The sequence below is a fragment of the Bombus pyrosoma genome, linkage group LG17 (genome assembly GCF_014825855.1).
Source record: "Bombus pyrosoma isolate SC7728 linkage group LG17, ASM1482585v1, whole genome shotgun sequence".
In the NCBI taxonomy this organism is placed as follows: domain Eukaryota; kingdom Metazoa; phylum Arthropoda; class Insecta; order Hymenoptera; family Apidae; genus Bombus; species Bombus pyrosoma.
Window position 1 is genome coordinate 5,437,529 of NC_057786.1, and position 21,090 is coordinate 5,458,618.

The 21,090-nt window shown below is 35.0% G+C and overlaps 1 protein-coding gene across 1 annotated transcript in view; it reads right to left on the reverse strand.

The window, feature by feature from the left end:
• Positions 1 to 21,090, reverse strand: part of LOC122576833 (lachesin-like) — a 538,671-nt gene that overhangs the window by 335,179 nt on the left and 182,402 nt on the right. The gene's annotated exons all lie outside the window — the stretch shown is intronic.

Here is a 21,090-nt window from a genome sequence, read left to right on the forward strand (position 1 = left end):
TATACTCGACCGAATATGTTTCGATTATAAGAATTTAGTATGAAACTAATAACGTTCTAACTATCGAAACTGTCGTAAATACGACGCAATTAAAAAACTCGAAAGTGATACAAGTATAGCAGAACTAGCAAAAATGATGGTGTTGAAAAAGCCATCGTGATAGGCGTTACAAACGAAAACAGGATATTGAAAATTATCCAAAGCGTGCAGACTTCTTTGCTGCTGACAACAGCAGAAGGAACCTAAATAAATTGTTACAATGAAATAGTTTCATTGCTAGAATGGGTAGGAATACATGTTAATTTCATAGAAATGGAAACAGCAAACAAAAGCGATAACGGAGAAGTGTCTTTTTGTGACACTCGAAAAACGGCTTCGACGGTTCAAAGTACAAAGACAAAGTAACTCTATGAGGTTATATCTCTTGAAAGAATTATAAAACATGGCAGTGAAAACGATATGAAACTCATAAATATTTAAGGAATCTGTCAATTAATCTAAATCTTATGATCCCAAATTCCATTATCGCTTTTTGTTAAACTTGAAATGATAATATATTCTACAGATTATAGGGTTCTCACTATGCCATTTTTCTTACAAAATACAAATATTATAATTCGAGCATTTAAAGACTTTCGTCTTTCGAAACGGAAGAAATGAATTTGATCTCCGGTACATGTGCTATAATATGTAGAAATTTTATATTACGAATAGAGTATCAATTGGAAAATTATATTTTTCCAAATGGCACACAACGAAACTCGACTTTCTGAACGTTGAAGTGTCTGATACTGTTTATTCACAAAATATTCAAGAAACATTTTAAGATCAATACCTTCTATACGTTTATGTTAATCTAATAATCTAATAAACAGGCATGTTTGATGTTGCTGAGTAGAGGAATCAAATTTCCGTTATTTCGATCCGGAGTTTCCTCGATCCCATTACTTCGCTAGTATTCGATGTAGACTTGTGCTGCATAGATACGCTGAACTTGTACCAGTTTTCATATGATATATATTTTTTTATTTATTAGTAATTTATAATCAATTTTCGCATTGAAATTTTTCAGTAATTCATACGATATAACATTATAAGTTTTGCTGCTGAACTAGGATGCCAATGGCGAGAAAGCTTACGCGTGAACGTTTAGATTCAGCGAATCGTACAATTAAAAACACCAAGTTAAACTTGGGCTTAATTGTTACAGAGTTTACAGAAACATTGACCAATTTCTGATACGTCAAGTTACGTTCCATTCATAAAACATGTCGTCACCTTCAAGAGCAGTAAAATCTTTTTCTTTTATTTAATAATTTTCATTCACAATTTGTCCAATTTGGACATTTAGTGAATTTTTTTAGCTGTTTGATTATCGTGTGGGTGGCTACCCCCAGCGGGGTACCATCTTCGTGTTTGTTAGCTTATATTCTTTGCACAAGAGCAGCGAATGATGCATTTTTTAAATTTAATTTCACTCTGTCGGTGAATTTTTATAAACGAGTCGCCTTCAAATAATCGAAGAAGTGCGAAAAGGTTAAGACATGCTCGTGTTTTCTTTGGTTCGTTATTCCTTTCGATATGAAACAGGTGTCCTGCCATATTCTGTATCCAGGTCACGTCACGTAATTCAGTATCCTTGAAACGTATTCTCGTTGAAAAGAAGCAGAACAAAGTCTTCTATAACGATATATAATATTTTGTGACATCTATGCGACATCTTGTGGTCATTTAGAACGAAAATCGATTTCGCTAGAAATTATCATCCGAGTTGCGTATGAGCAAAACATCGCTGAACGCGCACGGAGGCTAAGAATTTCTTATCTTTCATAGGAACTGACAGAAATATTTCTAAGGTAGCAAGAAGCGCTGCCTAAACTCTGATAAGCAAGACAATTTTCAGACTGTTCCCTTCGAAATTGTCACTTAATAAATAAAGCTCGGTTTTCGGGAAAATCAAGCTTACAAGCGTGCAAAATTTATATTGCGTGTCATAATGCAATGTACCAAAATTTTCGTTTGGCGATGTTTATGCCACGGACAAAGAGCAGCGCAATTTAATAGGAATAGAATTTTAGAGCTACGACTATATGCGTAGCAAAACTCAGTTGGAGTAATTTAAAGGAGTTGCAATATGCATGCACTTTTAACCTCTTTGAAACACTTTCCCATACTTGAATAATCGAACAGTCACAAACCTAGGAATTTCCATACGATCATATCAACTACGGTAATCAATCTAACGGTTCCAGCGACATAACTCGCCAAAAATTTCTTCCAAACAAACAATAAGAGGGAGTATACGAGGTATTAAAAATGCTGAAACAGTGCATTTTTGACGGAATTCCGGTCACACCTCAAAAAAAATCAAGTTAAACTGCTGTTAAATCGCTTCACGCACCGCGAAACCGTTTAAGTACCGTGATAACATCGCGTTCTCTACACATATATAAACATACACATACCAGTAGTACATGAATATATTTAAAAATAATAATCAACTAATTGTGATCGATCTACCTTCTCCAATCACACATTACGATAGCCGACGAAATTGGATACACCCGAACTTAAACAATTTTGCTCAATCTTACAACACGTAATCTTGGTTAATTCACCAATGAAGACGAGTGAACAATCGGAAAATTAGCCTTTACATGCATTTGGCAAGTTATCACGTTTGATCTCATCAAAACCAAGGTCACAAATGAGAAAACTATATTCTAGATCTTGGACGTATGCTTGTATGTAAAATAATCTCCTATCTGGCTATATCACGCGCCTTGCCATATTCTGCATACAGACTGAAGCAGGTTATAATACTCAAAAATGTCGTAGTATTACATCAGCAGCGGATGTGGAACAATTCTAGCACAAATTTTCCGCATTCCCAAATCATTTCTTGATATCAAAGGCAAACTTGTTGAACTTGTTGAGCCTCTAAGCCTCTTCAACGACAAAACTGTAAATAATGGATTTGAAAATGCAAGTTCATGAATACGTTTCGTGTTTTCATTGGTGTACGAGGTAGAAAATCGACTCCCGCGAGTTATCATCTTTCGCGTCTTCCTTTTCTTCTTGAAACCATTCCAGCTTTTGTGAATGTTTGCCGGCGTCATAGTATTCATCCCACGCTGCAATGCTTTCTATGCTACTTTTAGCGTATGAACCACTTCAGTTCCTTTTTTCGAATTTAACGAGATATTTCGCATTGATGCGTTATCCTTCAGTAACCAGATAACCAGACATTTTTAAGCTGTGTGACGGCCGAAGGCACATCGGTATACTAAATAAGTTGCTGCAAGCAACGGCTTATCGCAGACTCCCGAAATTTGATCTGTTTATGGATAAGGACATAGATTACATTCTTCGCCCGATCAAATTGCCACACAATGTTGTTGCTATGACAGTAAAAAAATTATTCTACTACCCTTTTGCTAAATGTTTGCCGGCGTCGTGGTATTGTTTCCTCGCTCCTATGACTTCTATGCTTCTTTTAACGCATAAACCACTTCAGTCCCTCTTTTTCGAATTTAACGAGAAATTTCGCATTGATGCGTCATCCTTCAGTAACAGGATAACCAGACATTTTTAAGTTGTGTGACGGCTGAAGGCACATCGGCATAACAAAGAAGTTGCTGCAAGCAACGGCTTATCGCAGACTCGGGAAATTTGATCTATTTATGGGTAAGATTGTAGACTGTATTCTTCGCCGGCTCAAATAGATGCACTGATACTGCGATGGCAGTAGAAAACATTATTCTACCACCTGTTTGGTAAATGTTTGACGACGTTATGGTATTGTTTCCACGCTCCTATGCCTTCTATGTCTCTTTTAGCGTATGAACCACTTCAGTCCTTTTTTTCGAATTTAACGAAAAATTTCGCATTGGTGAGTTATTCTTTAGTAAAACGATCATCAGACATTTTTAAGTTCTGTGACGGCCGAAGGCACATGGACATACTACAAGCAGCGATTTATTATAAACTCGCGAAATTCGATCTGTTTATGGATAAGACTGTACACTGTATTCTTCGCCCGATCAAATTGCCGCGATGTTACTGCGATGGCAGTAGAAAAAATTATTTCACCACCATTTTGAACAGAGTATCTCGATGGTATGGCTAAGGTGGCTAGATGTAGCAATGTTTTGCTAGGATCTCTTTCGTGCATTCATTCAGCTCTTTCATAAGTACAACGATGCCAACGATAAGTATCAACAATATCGACGGCGATTATAAACAATACACGATCGTAGCGAAGAACGCTGTTACGAATACAAGCAGTAAACTCTCTCCATAGAGATGTAAAGATAGAGTGCGTGGGCGAGCTGAAAAATGCGATATCGGAATAGAAAGAGAACGCTGCATAGGGACGCTTTGTGTTCTTGTCTAATAAATATCCAGTGGTAAATTTACCCACGGTAAATATAAAATAAACCATGGTGTGCCAAGGAAAAATTCCGTTTATCAGTAAACAGAATAAAATATCACGTCCAAGCCAAATGAACTAATCTATTTATTAATAATACTAATTTGTAGTAATAAATTTTAGATTTCTGGGAGCGATGGTAGTAAATCTGCATGGAGAAAAAAATACGGACTTGAATCCAAAGAATCTATATCAAATTCGAAAAATATAAAGTCCCAAATTTAAATATGGTTGTGAATCGGTGATAGTGTGGACCAGCGAGTGGTGTTGGAAATCTTATTTTCATGGATGTGCTTTTAGATAAGGCGAAATATTAGACAATTTTGAAGAGCAATTTGAAAGATGACATAAATTAATTAAATTTGCCGAGAATTGATTGCTTCCAACAAGGCAACGATCCGAAACATTAGGGAAAATTTCTATTATCGTATAATACCAAAACACATTAGCATATCCTCCACAAAGTCCTGACCTCAATCCCATTTGTTATTGAGCATTTATGGGACGAGCTGTAAAGGAGATTAAGAACTACGAAAATTACATGGAAAAAAGAACTAAAGCACAAAACTCGTGAAATATTGCAATCTATCGATGTAAATATTACATCAAAGATAGTCTCTTCAATGGAGAACTTTCATTGAGAAGCAATAAAAGCGAAGGATGGATCGACACCCTACTAAACATTTAACTAGGGATACTTTTCTGAGCCATGATTCACTTCAATTCTAATAAAACCATTCTATCTCAGATGTGTGTTTCTCCAGCTATTCCATATTATTCCATATTTGATACAATTTCCGTCCTTTTAATATCAGTTCAATATTTAAAATTGTTCAGAAGAGTAAAAGTAGCTTTAGCTTCAGCGTAAATGTGAATACCCATAAAAATCTTTTCTTGTTGTAATCAATGTTGTAAGAATGTCATTCAAAAAAGTAAAATGGTATTATTATCGCTATTATTTCGCTACTTCTAGTGTTTCGCGCACCTGAATCTTACTCGAGAAATGCTTCATAAAATGGTGAAAACGGCATCAAAATACATGCAGCGGTTCTCGCGATTAGCCTCCACATGCAGACACTTACCGAGAACTTTACTTTATACTGCAAATACAGTACAGTATACAGATATAGATGCATATAGAAGTTACGAGCCCTAGCATACTAACATTGCAACCTGACCGGTCTATCGCGTGGCTCGAAGCTCGGCTCTTAACAATATCCTTCGCCATTTAGTATGTTATTTGTGAAGAAATGCAAACCAACGGTAGTATGTATATCTAAAATACCGCACCAGACATTAGTACTAAAACGTATTTAGTTACTCGTATGCATTTCTTCGAAACTGTGGCTTTTCTGTAATTCGCGTATTATGCCTATTGAATATCTTATTATTTATAAATGTACATTCATCTGTCCATACAATTTCTTCAGGCAAATTTGACGAAATCCCGTGCGCCGAACTTCATTTCCTGGATATAAGATATGCATGTCTATTGGGAAAACGGTACGCGCGAAAATTTTGACATTTTGAAATTCTTTGGACAAAACTTTTGCTAGTATCATATTCTTCCGTTACTTCTCTTGTTGAAGCTTGCGGATTAAGCTCAGCGGTAGTTGGTACGCATAATTATACTTCTCTTAGATTCTAAAGAAGCTTCGTATTCCCATAAATTATGTTCAGACTTTTAAAAATACGTTTGCGTTAGTCGAATACGATCGGGATATACGCGTTACTGTATATTCTAACATCGTTCACAATATTTTCGTTACAAAACAGGAATTAGATGAATTTTTAATATGTCGTAAAAATCAAAATTCTCAGCTACTTTTTCCCAAACATATAACACCCGCTCGGCCTTAGTTGTAGAGTCATATTCATGAAAATATTTTTAACCCTTTTATTCTAATTTGCGTTGGACGTCACTTAGCTCGGGCATGATCATATATAGCATAAAGTATATTGAGCATTACTTCAGCATTTTTTGAGCAGTACTTCATTTCATTACTGGCATTTCTTCTCTATGGGGATTCACTATATTTAAAAGGTGATAAATAATTTAATCGCGAAATGTTAAAGTTTAATAGTTTTGCTACCCCATTTTGTATGTACATACCACGCATTTACAAGCCAAATATCACACATTAATTCCATCACAATTCTTTTATACCATTTTATGGTTCTGCGCAACAACTATAATAGGATGACATCTGATCGGATAGATCAATCTCCTTTTTAGCATCATTATAAAAAAAAACAGTGTCTGGCTTTAATTTACTATTTTCCCCTTGAACAATATCACACCTATGATTTTTGGAAGTAGCTAGCATACATACTGGCCTTTTGTCATTACAGTCCATTTTACGTAACCCAACACTATGTTGCTTACGCGCACTGTTGTTACGCGTGCCGACGGACATGCATAACTATTCTTTTTTCCTGTACGGAATTGAAAAATTTTTTGATTCGCGCTATGAACGTTTCTCATAGAAAAATGTTCACAGAATTTCGTGCGATGGTCAGAATTCTATTTTTTATTTAAATGACATGAAAAATTGCACTGTCGGGGAATAGTAAAATGTAATGACAGGAGTTGTAAAAAATAAACTTAACAAATAAACAAAACAAAGGGATCAAAGAATCAAAAGAATCAAACTTAAAAATGGGCTGTAAATATTAGAACAAAATACAAGAAAGGTACATCATAGAAACATTGAAGAATTTCCAAAATTTGAATACATGAATTATTCATATTGACGTAACTGGAACATGTTAAATATATATTCGCAAAAATGTACAACTTGCAAATGCAATTAATAATTGGACCATGTTATGCAAAGACATACCAGCCCTGAATGATTTAAATTTGTATACATTAAATTTGAAGATTTTTATTTTTAGAAGAAGATTTCTGTTGAGCAGATTTTCTTTCTTCTTGTTTCAGAATGTTTTTAATAGCTTAATTAGTACAATAACTCTATAGTTTTTGTGGGTTGATGTTATTCGACAATTTCAATTTCAGTATCGCATCCTAGTAAAAAGTTCTACAACGAAGTCGTCTTATCTTTAACAATTCCATTGTTACTGTTTAAATCGTCATATACATCGTCTACTAGAGCGAGATGTCCCGTTTTCTGTAAATTTTCAAGTTTTGCATCTGACATGGGTTTGCCATTTCGTCATAATATTGGTAGATCCGTAAAAGTATCCATAATATTAAAATATTTGACACGAGTAACTTTTTTTAAATTTATTATTTCAGGAAAATTGAGAAGAAATCATTTTGCCCCTAACCATAAGGAGGTTTTTTCTTTCCCGTGCTTATTGATTTCATTTTTAGACAAGTGATTTGGAAGTATAAACCTAAAGTGAGATCATTGCTTGGTAGTTTTAATAATTTTACAATGTAACAGTTTTATGGCTTGGCAATTTTTTACGAAATAACGATTCACCTTCCTTTAATAAATCCCACTTTCATTCTGTAACGCTGTTAACTCTGAATCACGAAAATCATACTATTAAACACGATTGATCGTCATTAACGATTTTTAACTTGAATTTTGTATCTGGAAAACAAAGTTTCGCTGATCTAAAAAAACGATATCAACGAAGAGGAATCGCAACGAATTAGCAATAAGAATCAAAAAATACTATAAGACCAGGAGAAGCAAGGTAGAGGTATGCAGAAGGATACACGAGAATTACCGTGCTTCTGCAACAGCCAGCCGCGGAATGACGCGGACAGAGTGTAGCAATTTCGTGCAATACCGCTGGAATACCGGGCGTTTCGGGAATGCGGATCAGCATTTCCCTGGTCGCCCGCCTTGCTTAGCTACAACTCGGTCCCCTTTTAACAGAAGATGAAGAAGGAAGAAACACAGATGGAAAGAGGCAAAAATGATAACAGAACGTACAGTGCTGTGAATAATTAGAAACTCAAATACATTTCTTGCTTTATTTCTTCGATATATCCAAGAAAGCACTGACCATGCCAGGATATGCTAAGTAAAATCGTTTTTGTAAAGGTCGGATTGAACGCTATAGGATATCGGGAAATGTTCTATGAATTATAGCCTTTGGTAATTGAAATACAGGACAAAAAGATAAATTTTAAACAAGACAACAACCACTAAAAATATGTGGTTTCAAGATTTCGGAATAGAAATTTGTTATCATGGCAAGCATTGAATCCTGATCTGAACTCGATTGAGAACCTTCTAAGATTCTAGAGAGAGAGAGAGAGAGAAAAGAGAATAAAATGCGGATATACGAAACGAAACTTTAAATAAGTTGATAGATGTGTAAAATAAAGGAAAATCAAAATTAGCATTGAATGTATATTTTTTTACAGCGAAAAGCTTTCTTTTAAGAGAAAATTAAATTTTTTTCAAACTTTAGGAGAAGAAAATTGTTGTTCGTGTTATCTTTAGTTTTGTGGCATATATAAAAGTACATTACGCATATATACAATATCAGCATACCTATATACAGATACAGTTCTACTATTATATGTGCAACTTGGTGAGTATATTTTTATGACAAAATTAAAATTACTCGAAAATTATTTGCTTCTCCATCATCCAACCCTAATACTAATATTTTCTAACATACATACGTATATGTATAATATGAATTTCTGTGTTCCATATCCAAATTACATAGCATGCCATGCCATGACGAGCATCTGCTTCTGTAATTATTATTCGATGTATATCTGGGAACCAATAATACAACAATAATTGCAAAAATGTAACGTGATATTTAATTTAAAACGTTAAATTATTTATGGTTCCACATCCCTTTTATTACCAAATCAAATTTTTCAATACATCGAACTACGTTAAATTATAACAAAATAACGTCTTCTTTATAATACCATCAACATTTCAAAACAAGAATACGTTTCGTCGTCACCTTCATTATAATTTTCCTTTTTAACATCTTTTTGGTCACAAGTAAACTAGTATTTCTATGCGCGAACTACGTTTACTGGTAGCGGGTTAACTCGTATTTGCATATTTACATTTGCACTTTCCTATCCAATCTTTAAACATCGGAAAGAATTTTGCATTGTGTTCGACAGTACTCTGTCGTATTATATAATCTACGATTCTATAGTAAACCGATATGCTTTATGGCCCGCGACTCGCACGTGAGATATGCTAAGTAAGCCGATACGCTTTGCGATCCGCTCTTTTATCCCGGCCGTACATCCTCCTTTGTCTTCTTATTTCGCGTTCATTCCTATTGTTCTATTTATTAGTATCGCCAAATCAATATCTACAGTGCTTCTGTCTCGTCTATTTCTTTTTCTTCTTACGAAGTTGGACAAATTTCAAAACTGATGCTTCGCGACGACGAGGATTTTTTTAAAGAATTACATGCAGACAATTTGTCCATTTGTCCGAGTGGTTTTGAAATGTGTAGTAGTCGGCTGGAAAATGGAAATTTACCGGAAGATAGTTCAGAGTTGGATATTAAATAATGGTGTTAATATTTGATAGCGATAGTGACCCCAACGAAGAATAAGATTTCACCGACCTTGGAAGATTACGCGAATGTTTCTGGTGTAATTGTCGAATTCAGTGATTTACTATAACCGTAATTAGATTCTTCCACTTGAAGAAAATAGCCGGTGACCCGGAATAGCGTTTGTTCGAAAAAGCCGATTTACAAAATGTTGGTATTTAGCTGTCATACTGGCACTATAATTATACGTATATTAACATAATATATGGCATGCAATTGCTAAAAAATCTGTCTATATAGTTACAATATAATACGTTAAATCATAAGCTGTAATTTCATTGCCTCCACGGGGAAGGAATAAATAAATGTAAGGAAATAAATGATTAGAAAATTTGCGGAAACTACAAAAAGATGCCCTATCTTTTACCGCGTGCCACGGTAGTTCTATGCCGACATCCATCTTTCTCTTGCTTTACTATATTTTCAAGTCATTACTTTCCCTCTTATCCTTGCAATTTCTCTTTCTGTGTTGTTTTATCTTTTTTCGCTGCTTATGCTATTAAGCCTGCTTTCCTTGTAACAATGTACGTACATACACGTATATATACGTATATTTATATATTTAACAATATCCATACTTATATTTCATGCGCAATGTATGTTTGTGTTTTACAGGCTGCGGCCAAATAACACGCACAAACAACCACAAAGCGATTCCTTATGAAAAATTTTTCTATACGACGCTTCGTTGTCGAGGGAATGAAGTTTTAAAATTTATCAAGTATATTTGAACATGACTAATTGCGGACCGAATAATCGACAGGACGTTTTACTCTACGCGCGAAAATAAATCGAAAATGTAGACGCTCTGTTTCTGAGAAAAATACACTTGGAAATTTGTCAGACGCGTATATTAGGCCAATTCTTGACTGAACCTGTTAAGAGCTTTTTTTTCTCGAAAATGAAGCCTTAAGCGGAAATTTCATTCGACATTATAGAATTATTTCCGCGTGTACGATAATCTCCTCACTGATTGTCTACTCACACCCAGTAGGTACTTTACCAAGTTCGAGAATACGTGGCAAATTTTCAAATTTGATTTTCTCGAAAACGAAACGTTGTATGGAAAGATATTATTGCATACTTTCCTCTTATTTTTTCATAAGCGATCACCTCATACCCGCTTGTATATGTATGTATGTATATATATATATATATATATATACATAAGACGATAGAAAATAACTGGCCAACCTTAATATGGCATTCTATTGTTTTGGAAGAAGAAAAGGTCACATAATAGTAAACATAGGTTCGAAAATGTTCCTTCTTCGAGATATAGGCACTCTGTTTACAACGCGTCAAAAAAATTGCAGAACTAAACGCAAGAGAGCATTAGAAAGGCAAAACGTTTCTTGTGAAAGAATACGGCAAATATTACGAGAAAATCTGTTGTATCCTTATCAAATCTAGCGAGTACGAGAACTTTTGCCACCGGTTTATCAATACTTTTTCACGGACCAGGCAAAATTTACACGAAACGCTATTGGCGATTTTAATAACCAACATTTACGGATAAATGAAAATCCACATGCTGTTAATCAATCTCGAGGGCAGTACCAGTTTTGATGTAACGCACTGGCTCACGAAAATGTATTTAAAACATGATATGCTTATAAAGGAAATCGACATAGTAAGACAGTTACAGGATAGTAGCCATTTTGAAATTTCTATATGAATATATTGTACCATATGCGCGTTACCTGCATGTGTGCCCCATATCGATGATACCACGCCGTAACATGTTACCCACCGAATTATTCTTGAATAATTGATTCACAAGGTAGGAGAGTAGCAACGACACCAAAAGTTGAACTTCTCTGGACGACGAGAAGGTTTCGAATTGTCTTCAACGGCCGAGACGAGATTTATAAATGTTTATTCTTCACATCTCATACGGGACTTCTCTTTCCGAATGCCAAGTAATTGCAATACATATTTACTCTACGTTTGAAGATGTTAACGATTCGATGTCGCGGACGAGATTAAACTAATTGTCTCTAACGACCATACTGACACCTGCTTTGAAGTTGAACGATAAATGACTCGAACGAGACTGACGATACCATGTTAGACTCGACCGAGCGTCCATCGAGGTCCGAAACGGGGTTCCGAAATACGCAAGAAAGTAACCAATCAGCATACTCGCTAGCATGGCGTCATGGTTTTTGTGCGCGCTCGAAGCGCGAAGGATCCTTCGTGGGAAGCGCGTGAACTTTGCTATTAACACTAAACGTATCGATACATGTACATATTCTTTTCTACTTTTTTCTAAAGAAATTGTGAATTTATTGTAAGAAATAATGCACAACATAACTTTTAAATAATAATAAAGTAATCAATCATATATTTTCATTTGTATATGTAATATAAACAAGAGAAGATGGTCGAATCATCCTCACCTTCAATTTGCTCTCTTTCACTTTGAACTTTTGAATTTCGCCCGTCTGAACATATTTTTTATGTTTCTCGCTGGACGTGTAGACATATTCAGGTATGAAACAAAATACGAAACCAATGTACCGAATATTATGACATTCGCTCCTCGTCGTATTTGATTTCTCGTAGGCTTCGATCTGTACATTGCGATTAAACCTCGTTCTAGACGCCCAAAGAAGTTAACGAAAAAGGAGAAAGAACAACAATTCGCGGAATTCAGAGAGATGTATTATCCTCTAAGTACCGTTTCTCTATCCATTATGAATATATCATTTTTAAATACGTTCGTTGACCAATATATATGGCATGGGATTATTGGAGACTTTGTTTCATAGCATCGAACGTTTCTAAAAGATTCACCATAAGCGAGAAAAGTCTATATCTCGGAAAAGCAGTGTTTTCAGATCTGTGCTTGTACGACCTTTTTTCGTTCTTAAGGACAGTAAAATATGATACCAAAATTTGATACCAAAATATGATACCAAAACACCTATGTTCTTATCGCTATACTGCATATATACTATATATACTATACGAAAGATGTACCATACGGAGGGTGCCATAACGTGGTAGTAACGATCTTTTGTGGGTGAAAAGATTTCAAATTCGTCTCCGTTTTTGTTAATTACTTGCCCTACTTTTTTTATGTCTAGTATAACAGAGCGTGTTGGGAAGATTTCAACGACACCTAATACAAGGACGTTCGAGGATAAATAAAAATGTAGGCAACAAATTTTACGTCGTAATAGGTGTCCGAAGTAGAAGAAATAGGTTTCTGTTTATATCGATGGAACATTGGAATCGGCAGGTCGCCGAAGTCCGTATATTTTTATCACCTTGGATTGCTTGTAGCGCGTGTTGGTAGGAGACATAGTAAAAAATGTAAATAACGATTGACATTGCTAAAACAATTTACTATGAAAATGAAATTTTCATTTACTGAGCAAGTATGTAGATATGCTGCATGTGCATGGAAAGACTCAGCAGAATCTAGTAACGTCACAAGCACTGTATGGTGAACCCTATCCAGATTGCGCCCACCCTTCGTGCTGTATGTGTCAGCGGATATGTAAAAAATTAAGAAACATTGAAAGCTTAAATACACGAAATCCTAAACGCCGCGCCGTACAGTGCTCGATGTTTATAACAATAGGACAAAGAAAAGAAAGGAAAGAAAATTACTTTGTAAATTGAACATTGTTGCGTAATTCGATTCGTTGGCGTCTAATGCGTACGAATGATAAGTTTTCCTCCACTTGATCTTATTTAAATTTTAATAATCATTCTTCTCTTCCGCCAAAATGATCATGTTCCAAGTTGTTTGAAATACTGAAAATGTCACATTAAAATAATCGATTAATTATATAGATAACAGGTGCAATTTGCGATACTTTGAATGCTGGTACGCAACTTTTTTGGAATACGTTAAAAAGAGCCTTTTCTTGTTGCATGTAATATAATATACATTTCCGCAATTGTAGGATCTAAAAGCAGCTGCGACTTCTCGCAATTTGCTCAGTTTTATGGACCGAAAGTCATAAAGACGCTCGAACGTCGATGAAAGTTTAATTTCTAGGTTTCCTATTTCTTGAAGAGCGGTGTCAAGTGGTCATAAGACAGAGCAAAATTATATGTAAAACATTTTGCGTGGTATTTCGTGCCTGAACGTAAACTATTAATCCATGGTGGCGAAATTATAAGATCGTTCTTAGTTGCTAGTGGACAACCTTCCAGACAAGTCCTGGATGCAAGGCGTAAAGATATTGAAAGGTTTCGAGAAAATAACACGCGAAAATTGCCAACGAGTACAAGCATAAAAGACCTATTTCGTATGCTTTGTGTTACTTTGACCCTGTAATAACAGACCTCATGGGACTTTCATTGAAAAATTCTCTCACGCTCAATGATGACGTCGAATCGTTACTTCACAGAGATCTACGTACAGTTCTACGAAGATTAAGGAGTATATTTAATTCTATTATTTGCCAATAAAGTAGGTCTTCAGGTAATGCTGATCCTTGTCCCTCCCTTTATAATAATCAAACATTATGCTCCGCGCCGTAAAAGAATCTGATTAAGATGCGTCGTGCATGAGCAATTCTTGCCAAACGTAAATTCCATTCATAGCGCGTGAGCTTTCGTCGATAATTACACGGATCAGATTTTGAAAATCGCATTATCCTTTGTTAAGGGAGTTTCTCTATATCTGTGAAACTAACGCAGATACTCAAGGTGATCAGAGTTATTGTCGAACGCTGTATATACAGGGCTATCCACTTAACTCGAAACCAGCGCTCGCGGGAACATTGAGAATAGCAACAGCGTAACATGTATTCTTACCACAACATGTCGCGCACCATATATGAGCCGTTGCCAGAGCTATAATCATTATATGATGATCGAGAACAGCGATAGCGGCTTGGCTGTCAAGAATTTTAAATTTGACGCCACAATAACATAATAATAATATGTTCTCTATGCGATAAGAAGAGTCGAACCTCACGCTTTTGTTCTGATTTCGGGTCCGCATCGTTTAACCGACACAGCATTGACCGAGATTGTTTTCACCATGATTCAGCGACACTAGACTTTATCGACAACAACTTTGACCGACAACAACGATCGATAATATTTACACAGGGCTGTGATTTATTTTGCTGCCTAACAGTTTCCTAAATGAAAAATATTATTTTTACTGATTTTACAATTATCGATCGATGACGTTGTTAATTGGCAAGTGTTTTATGATACCGGATAGTAGCGAGTGGAAAAATCGCTTGCGCTATAGAAACATAGTCCAAGATAATACCAATTACCCTCGCGAGAAAATTTAATCTCCAGAGACTGCGTAACACATGATACTAAATAATGGACGGAGCAGTAATCAAAGTACTCCTTGTTTTTTTACCTTTTATTTTATAATTGTCGGAAGCGAATTTTAAAATTAGTAGAAATTCTTTGGAAAATCAAAAATAAAATTTTCTATAACACCAAGATACATTTCTGTAAAGAAATTCTATTATTTTGGTTAAACATGAGCACATAGACATTCGCTATCAAGATTCACCAAATTTTTCTTCGCAATTGCTCAAATTTTAAGGCGAGGCAATATATATGGTAAAAAATGCTTTCAGAGAATTTTAATTCGAGAGATCATAAAGTTCCGACGAATTGCATTCCATATTTCAATATTATGAATATTTCACTCTATATAAATTGATAGCATTAATTGAGATAAGCAGCGAAAGAAGAAAGAATCTTATTTGATTAAATATGTTTTACTGCTTCTGAAATTAGTTTTCACGTTTTTCAAATTTTCCAAGTTGAGATCATGCTAATTTTGAAAGTATGCATGATAATATGCATATGTAAATATACAGAATCGTTGTGATAACCAACGGTTAACTAAACTATCGATCAAGAATCTATTTTATGAAATTTTAATTATTTTGCCTTCGACAGTTAATCAGTTAACTAATCGGTTTAGCCGTCAGCTAATCGATTAAGTTAGCACACTGCAATTGATTTAATCCTATCGATACGTTTGAAACCTGACGCTTTTTCTCATTAAAATTATGTAATGACCCAGTTTACTGGCCTTTACGACCCAATTCATGCAAAATACATCGTGTCATAAAAAGATCCTATTTTTGAGAAACAATTTTGTTTCGATTGGGTATCAGCTTTCTGTTTTTAGATTACTATATTATTATCCTTGCACTATTATCCTAACGTTTAAAGTGAAAGGTAAAGTACGATAAGTTTGTTTCACGTCAATACTGCTTCGCCGGGAGGAACAAAAATTGTGAGAATTTTCGTAGGTCGTTTTATGACACGCACGTTCAAAGACAAGAGGCTACTTTTAAGCCAAGATCTTGCCATTCAGAATGATTTCTTTCAACAATGGAACAGTTACTTGCAATATCATTTTGAGATATTCAAAGTTAGAATTTCTTTTCGTTTATAGAATCGCGATATTTATGAGAATCCTGTAAAACCGATGCTACACAAACTTCATTTTTAATATAGAATAAAATGACACCGAAAAGGACGATTATTTTATTTCCATTAAAAGCGGACAATGCTTTTAAAAAGTGATATTGGACGCTCTTTTTCCAAATATCGGGTTCGCCCATTACATTATAATAATAACAATGAAAGTAATTACGTACGGTTACTCTCATTAATATTCCGTCACACTTTAAAACAGAATAACTTTTTTAAAATTAAACCAAACGATTTAAGCTTTTTTTTAAAAAAATAGTAAAAGTCACTTTTTATAATTTTTTTTTACCCGAGCCTGTAATGAAAATTTCGCGTTTCTCGAGAAATGTCCTTTTTCCGTTTACCTTTTTTTGTATCTAACAAGGGAAGTTCGACGACTCAAAAATTAAAAAAAATTTGAAACTTTGCACAGACGTAGTTCATGCAATGTTAATAACGGAACAATGTTTTTCCAGGTGAAGGACTATCCTAGGGGTTAAACCACTCGCCGAAAGAAATCTTTACTTTTCATATCATCGTGAATATTTCAGAAAGTATATAAGATAGAGGAGAAAAGTTAAATTAAAAGTTGTAACGTTTTTCATGGTCTACGTTCTAGATATGAAAAATTAAAAAGAAATTTCTAAAGTTTTATATTTTGCTGTCGCACGAATAAATGATGTTTGAAGAACTCTTTACAAATATATAACTGGGTCGATGCTAGAGAATTGTTAGTCACATAAATATTCGTGGCTTAAACGCCTTCTCCACGAAATATCTCGAGAAACGTTGGTAATCCGAAAAGCTCCTCAATTGTAGCACTGCTTTTTTATTTTCTATGGTCACCGTGTTGTCAATAGCCGGGCGTGCCGTAAACGCGATCACTTCCCAAGGGTCATTAGCGACACGTAACGGTCCAATCGGTCAAGAACGACCCGGAGGAATTTCTGCCACCATTAGCTAATCGTTTCGAGGCCTGGGATTCATCTAGAGATCTTCCGCCAAAGGCGCTCTTGGGATACGTAGGAGGCTATGAGTAATATCGTTACTATTATTCACGGACACAGATCAATGATATATCTTTTATTGCAATTATTGTTAGACGCAAGCGTGTCTTACGCAAATGCAATTAAAAAAATGAAAAGAGAGGTGGACAATTGCCTATGTTATATATACTTATATTATGTATATTATATATATGAAATTGAAGCTTGCGCTTAAAACAAATTGGAGAATCGAGACGGAAGTCGAAAATATCGTCATAAGAATCGCCTAGCTTCATAATTCTACCCATGAAATGTCGCTGACCATGGTTCATTTTAAAAAGTAAGGTATCAAATAAATATCTCTCTCTGATACGGTGCTGCACAAAATCCAATTTGACTGAGAAAATTGAGACAGTTCGCTTGGCCGTTAATAATCTCGTAAAAGTAAGATAAACTGAATAATTTCCTGCGAATCGAAGAAATCGAATGGTAATCGTGATCATAACGTGACATACTCGGGTCCGGCTTATTAGCTGCAAATGTTAGAAATTTCCGCTACACATTTGCTAGTAACTATTAATATGACGCGTAAATTGTTTTTGTTGAGGTTTTTATATATCTCAATAGAGAGAGCAAACGAGTGAATGAATTTATTATAGAAATTAGGATTTCCAATGGTTTCCATTCTATATGATAATATATTGATAGATGAATTTATTACAGTGGGTGAATCAGAAAACGATAATTATTTAACGTGAACTTAATGCAACAGTGTGATATGATAACTCTCGATTAACGACTCTTCACTCTTGACTCTTCGGTGGCTAACTGAACATCAACTGCTGCGGTGCCGAAATATATCGATGGCCGTGAGGCCTATTGAGGTTTCCCGACCCTCTCGGCTTGTCGGCATTTGCGCTTTATCGTCGACATTGTCTCTATATCGGCGATCTCTCCGCGGTGCTATGACAGAGGCCAAAGAAGCCGCTGTAAAGAGAATCGTTGTGCCAAAAACTAAACACTAGAGAAGATGTAGAGTTTTCCTAGAAGTGAGACCCACTTCAACAGTTTTAATAGTTTTAATAAGTGGAAAAATCCTTTGAATACCGTTTAAACAAATTAAGAGATTTCAAAACTTTGTTAGTAATACATTGATAATGATTAGTAAAGTCAAATTTAATTTCACAGCTAACGAATTTCATCAACGAGCAATAAGTCACTGGGCCCTAGTTCGTGTGAGCTTAAAATATGATTTGGTCTGGCAGTAAATCTCATTGCAAAGCATTTACTTAAATTCAGCTCAAGTGTATTCGCTACAGGCCGATCAGGAAACCGAGTAATATTCGACTACGGTTTAACGGTTATTATACGACGATATACTTAATATTATACTTGATATTAATATACGATATGTCTAATGGCAATGCTCAATATCTAATGCTGATTGGATTTTTTTCGCGTTCGGTGAAAAGCAATCGGCATGCACATTTTTCAGACAACCTACATTTGCACCTTGTTGGACGCTCTCTTTGAGCATTGCAACGATCGGTCCTCAAGAGTCGTTCGATGTCTCCAATCGTAAACATCCTCTCATCGATTGCAGAGAATCAGGATCGTACGAATCGTCTCAACAGTCGCAGACAATACGCATCCTGCCATTCGGAGAGGTTTCCCACGTTAGCCGTTTGATAGTTTAGCAATCGAGATTCCACTACAAAGTGCAGAGTCATCGCCATCCCAGCACACAACAATATAATGTTTAAAAAATCTTTTAAAACGTTTTTCAAACAGCAGATATTATAAAACATACATTGAAATTACTAATGACAAAGAAAACACAAACCATTAAAATAGAATAACAATCTATCGTGGCTAGGGAAGAGGCGTTATGAAAGGGATAAATTTTCAGTGGGATAAATCATACTGCCAAAATTCTAAACGGTCTCACTCGTAACAGAATAGAAATCCGCGGCTGATCTTTTCCGATCAAGAGGAAAATTTTCCTTTTATCATTGATTCAATGATCATTCGTCGTATCATTAAAAATGCCTATATTCAACTGAAACGAGAATATTTAACAGAATTATTTTATAATATGCTCGCTTATAGTCTTGAATGGGAGAAAATGACAAGCTTTAAATGTTAATTTAGAAAATTATTTTACTATTTAAATGTTTTGTAGATTTTTACTATACGTAACTTATATTTGCCACTCGTGTGTATTCCTACGTTGCATTATGTTAGTTTGTAAGATACAAATTTTATAAAAATTGCTACTTTGGCGTTATAATTTTAATACCTGATAAGTCCATTTTCATTAACGTGTCCCTGTCATAACGTATAATGTCTCATTCAAAATCAGCCACTCGTAAAAGGGACATTTTCTTATTTAAGAATTATTTAAAAATCTAACATTTCGTTATTTTCTCTTATTACTGATAAGTTTGTAACCTATTTTTATTCCAAACTAATCAGCATATTTTCTATTAACGAATTTACGTTTTAAATACCTATAATGATATTATCAGAAATGGGGGCTAGAAAAAATTGCTCACTTCTTCTAGGGCATCTGCGCCCTATTTGTCAAGTACATTGCGTGACTGTGCTGTATATCGTCTGGATGGACCACGTCGGGAATATTTAATGCATATAAATACGAGGCGATATCTAGGGGAACCTTACAGTATAAATTTTGCAGATGTTGCTCGTTTTGTACAGTAGTGTTTCGTTTCAAGATTAAGTGTAAAGTTAGATATACAAGGTGTTCGTGTCACGTTCAGTCGTGTTCAGAGTACTCGCCATTTTTCTGGCATTATCAATAATCTAACAAATGGATGTTTGAAATGAAAATTAATCGGCCTCGACTTGGCTACAAACAGCAATAAAAATCTTCCTCGTAAATTTGCTTTCTCAATAAAGAGTCAAAGTCATGCTGGTTTTCGTAAATGGCGTTATATGCTTTTTATTTGATGGGGTTGTAGTTGACGTCAAGTCGAATTCAACGACCTACTACGTTATGGCTCAATGATTAGAAACGTTAACGTGGAAAATTATTTTATTTGAACCGAATTATATATTCATGAGAACTGTTCAACTAATAAGTTCATTAAACGAATAGCAAACAAATTCAACGATAATTATACAATAGTTTAATTTACTATTTTCAGTAGATCGGTGGTGAATGCTCAGAAGAGAAATCTAAACAATTGACAAACGTTACCAGTGTGAACGCAAGATAATAAAGTGTAATAAATTTATTAGTTGAACTTATTAATTCGATTCAAATGAAATAATTTTCCACATTAAAATCTCTAATTCCTGAGCCTAGATCACAGTGTAACAGGCTGAATTCGTTTTAGCATCAGCTACAACCTTATCAAGTTAAAAATACACAGTGGAGAAATCGAGGTGACCCTGCATTTTCATTGAGAAAGCAAATTTTTGAGAAATTTTTTGTAGCTGTTTGTAGGCAGAGCTAATTAATTTTTGTATCAAACATCTTTTTGTTAGATTATCGGAAATCCCAGAAAAATACTGAGTACCCTTAGATTGGACACCCTGTATAATTAAGCGTCCAAGTGTAACCTATGTTGTTGATTATCGGAAGGTGACTCGATCTTTGAATCGAGGAGAAAAGTTATGAAAGAACAAATGGATGGACAGATTGGGAGATAGAAAGTGTATTTAGACCCGTGATTGGTTCTGAAAAGGGTTAAAATCCGT